Source organism: Microcebus murinus, chromosome 10 (genome assembly GCF_040939455.1).
Source record: "Microcebus murinus isolate Inina chromosome 10, M.murinus_Inina_mat1.0, whole genome shotgun sequence".
Classification (NCBI taxonomy): Eukaryota; Metazoa; Chordata; class Mammalia; order Primates; family Cheirogaleidae; genus Microcebus; species Microcebus murinus.
The window spans coordinates 77,150,340-77,154,910 of NC_134113.1; the positions used below are offsets into that span (position 1 = coordinate 77,150,340).

The window sequence follows — 4,571 nt, forward strand, 5'->3', positions numbered from 1 at the left end:
CACTCACTCTATCTAGCCTGGGCAACAAAGCGAGACTCTGTCTCAAAAAAAAAAATTATCAAAGACTCCAAAGAACTTTTGGTCATGTGAATTATATCTATTAAAGCTGAGAAACTGTTACAGTATTAATTTATTTAAAAATAACAATCCCATTAAATGTGAATATAAGACATATCTTATAGAAATTAGCTATACTTAATTCCAAGACAAAAACAACTAGTGAGAACAGAAAGATTTTGCAAATGACAGGTTGTCATATATGTTTTTGCTTTCAATCAATTATAATATGTTGATTTGGTTGAAGTACGTGAAGAAAATTTCAACATGAAGTTTGAACAGGGAGGAGTATTTTAGTAGCCTTTTCAGATCATTATAGATATCCTTCTTTGATATTACAATATGAATTAACACGTGGCATTTTATTAAAGGTTAGTTGCAACATGAAATCCAGAACCATTATCAATAAACTCTTTTATTTTGTTACATTAAAATCTATTGCACTTGCCTCTTTTCCGACTGGAACCGTGAAGGGTGCCAAAGAGAAGAAAAAGGTTTCTGCTGTGCCAGAAACCCTTAAGAAAAAGCGAAGAAATTTCGTGAAGCTGAAGATCAAATGCCTGAGAAAGAAGTTTGCCTAAAAGATGCTTCGAAAGGCAAGAAGGAAGCTTATCTATGAAAAAGCTAAGCATTATCACAAGGAATACAGGCAGATGTACAGAACTGAGATTTGAATGGCTAGGATGGCAAGAAAAGCAGGCAACTTTTACGTACCTGCAGAACCCAAATTGGCATTTGTCATCAGGATCCGAGGTATCAATGGTGTGAGCCCAAAGGTCTGAAAGGTGTTGCAGCTTCTTCACCTTCACTAGATCTTCAATGGAACCTTTGTTAAGTTCAACAAGGCTTCAATTAACATGCTGAGGATTGTAGAACCATATATTGCATGGGGGTACCCAAACCTAAAGTCAGTAAATGAACTAATCTACAAGCGTGGTTATGGCAAAAACAATAAGAATCGAATTGCGTTGACAGATAACGATTTGATTGCTCGATCTCTTAGTAAATATGGCATCATTTGCATGGAGGATCTGATTCATGAGATCTATACTGTTGGGAAACGCTTCAAAGAAGCAAATAATTTCCTGTGGCCTTTCAAGTTATCATCTCCATGGGGTGGAATGAAGAAAAATACAACCCATTTTGTAGAATGTAGAGATGCTGCCAACAGGAAGGACCAGATCAACAGGCTTATTAGAAGAATGAACTAAGGTGTCTATCATGATTATTTTTGTAATCTGGTCAGTTAATAAACAGTGACTGCTTTAAAGAAAAATCTATTGCACTTTAGGCCAGGAACAGTGGCTCACGCTTATGATCCCAGCACTTTTGGAGGCTGATGCGGGAGGAGTGCTTGAGACCAGGAGTTTGAGATCAACCTGAGCAACATAGTGAGACCTAGTCTCTAAAAAAAATTAAATAAATAAAAATTAGCTGGGTGTGGTGGTGTGCACCTGCAGTCCCAGCTACTAGGGAGGCTGAGGCAGGAGGATCTCCTAAGCCCAGGAGTTCAAGGTTACAGTGAGCGATGGTCATGCCACTGCACTCGCAGCCTGGGCATTCCTCCCCCCTCAGCCTCCAAAGTGCTGGGATCACAGGCGTGAGCCACTGCGCCTGGCCTAAAGTGCAATAGATTTTAATGTAACACAATAAAAGAGTTTATTGATAATAGTTTTGGATTTCATGTTGCAACTAACCTTTAATAAATTGACACTTGTTAATTCATACTATAATATCAAAGAAGTGTATCTATAATGATCTGAAAAGGCTAACAAACCCTATATCTTTAAAAAAGTCCATTGCGGGCCGGGCGCGGTGGCTCACGCCTGTAATCCTAGCACTCTGGGAGGCTGAGGCGGGCGGATTGCTCAAGGTCAGGAGTTCAAAACCAGCCTGAGCGAGACCCCGTCTCTACCATAAAAATAGAAAGAAATTAATTGGCCAACTAATATATATAATATAAAAATCAGCCGGGCATGGTGACACATGCCTGTAGTCCCAGCTACTCGGGAGGCTGAGGCAGAAGGATCGCTTGAGCCCAGGAGTTTGAGGTTGCTGTGAGCTAGGCTGACGCCACGGCACTCACTCTAGCCTAGGCAAGAAAGCGAGACTCTGTCTCAAAAAAAAAAAAAAAAAAAAAAAAGTCCATTGCACTTTGAATGGGTATTTTACCCATGAAAGATCTTGTTAACATTATGCATTGGCCATTTAGGAACAAGTGAGAGCTATTCAGATCATCCCTAAGTTCATACATTTCATTAAACAATATTTCAAAAATCACAATTGTTAATATCACTGGTCTTATCCAAAAGATATCAGAAAACTGTCTTCAAGTATTGAGAAACTGCCAAGCTCTTGGGAAGGATACAAGTTTTCCAAAATTCTAATTTTCACTTGAAAACTCAAATTTTATCATTGGCAAAGAATGCTGTCAGTTTGTGTTCCCTGAAGTGACAGGAACACTTCATTTTTGAGACAATTATCTCCCAAGTTACCTAAGTCTAAATAACCAGTTTCTCTCAGTCATTAGTAAATGGTGTTTTGTGAACAAAAGGGACTAGTTCAGGTTACAATTAAAAAAAAAGTGCAAGTTCTTTTTCTTCAATACAATCATCATACTTGGATACACAGCAGAAGTACTTTCTGTATGCCACACATAATGTGTAGAATAAAAAAGATGTAATTATGAGTCAAAATTGAATAATTAATTTTTATTGCTTTATCAAGGGCATTCTTAAGTGAAATAGGCTTTTTCATTTTTCCCAAGAGTATGTAATAGTAAAGAATATAATTAATAGTTTGGTTTTAGTGCCTTGGTTAATACTAAGGCTTCAACAGTTTTACCTACCATGGATTTTGCACCATCAGTACAAATGCCAACCCAGTGAAAAAGGCAAACGATGTCTTAGCATTATTACGAAAATAGTCTGATATCACAGCCCCAGGGGCCCATGCACCATGCTTTAAGAATTGTTCTGTATACAATAATACATTAATATCTGGATGGAGACGTACCACCTTCTGGGTTTTCTTCTTGGAAAAAGACCTACCTTAGATATTTTGACTAAATGTTGCTATTGAGATGCCCTGATATTTAATTAAATATATGGGTTGTTTTCTCATCATATAGATCTATGATCCCCAAACTTTTATTGGGCACCCCATAAAAAATCAGCTAATACCTCTGATATATGCATATTTCTTTATAAATTATATACAGTATATGATGCTATGCTGTACTAATATATTTTATATATTATAAGTCAAAGCTCTAAAAAAAGCGATATTAAAAGTATAAGATAGAAATTAAACACTATTCTTAAATATGTTTTATTTTATTATCAAGAAAACATTTCTCTGCCTTTGTACGAAAAAAAATTTAGAAAGAGAAATGTAATGAAATATGCTTTGTTTTTATAAAATAAAATTTGGATTGGTACTATGGATAAAATGATATGAAGTTCCGGTTATAAGGTTAGTTTATTTCAATATTTGATGTTAATGGCTCTCAGAGATAAAAAAAAATCCTGCAAAGATTATGGATTCAAATTGAAGAGTTAGCTTCACTTACTAAATCAAAATATTAATTTTTCAATTCATCTACCAATTATAAAAATATTTTTATTGAAATATAAGTAATAAATTTCCATCTCCCCAGATGTCAATAAATTGTTCTTGAAAACAAAGGTTTTTTTTTTGCTGTTTTTGCAAAGGTTTTTGCGCTATATTTGCTAAAGTGCTATATTTGCAAAGTTTTTTGCTTGTTTTCATATTTTAAACAAATAGTTTCAAAACTTTTTGCAAGATTTAAAATTAGATCAGATAAATTTGTTTTAGCGATATTTTAAATATTAAGAGGGGAGAGTTTTACAGATGACATACATCATTTTTCAATTAGCAATAATCGTGCCTCTGATAAACCACATTGGCTACGATACTGCCACTGCGCAAAGCTGACATACATCATTTTTTACAACAAAATCACATAATGATGGAAATATTTTCAAACATCTGTCATTGAAATGCCTTTTACTTTGGAGGAATTGTTTTTCAAATGCAGATACAGATTTTTTCACTCGTTGTTAAGTGTCCCCTTTCTCTTGAAGTGAGAAATTAAATGGGGTTTTGTGTGTTTTATTTTGTTTCTCATTCTTATTTTCAATTAACCACCTTGCAATAGTTTTTGCAATGTTACAAAAAAGGTAAATACAGTATACACCTATTATATGATCCAGCCATTCTATTCTTAGGAATTTACCTAAGAGAAATTAAAGCTTATGTCCATACAAATAATTGGACATAAATGTTCACAGCAGTTTTATTTGTGTTGGACAAAAATCAGAAACAACCCAAATGTCCATCAACAGGTGAATGGAAAAACATATTTGGTAAATCTATTAAATGGGATACTATTAAATAACAAAAAGGAATATACTACTGATACACTCAATGATGTGTGTCAATCTCAAAATCATTATACTTAATGAAAGAAGCCAAACAAAAAAGAGTACATG

General features: G+C 34.6%; 2 pseudogenes; one reads left to right on the forward strand and one right to left on the reverse strand.

Moving 5' to 3' along the window:
- Positions 1–621: 621 nt before the first annotated feature.
- Positions 622–1,286, forward strand: LOC105857255 (large ribosomal subunit protein uL30-like; annotated as a pseudogene).
- Positions 1,287–3,841: 2,555 nt separating this feature from the next.
- LOC142873490 (uncharacterized) lies at positions 3,842–4,012 on the reverse strand (annotated as a pseudogene).
- Positions 4,013–4,571: the final 559 nt, after the last annotated feature.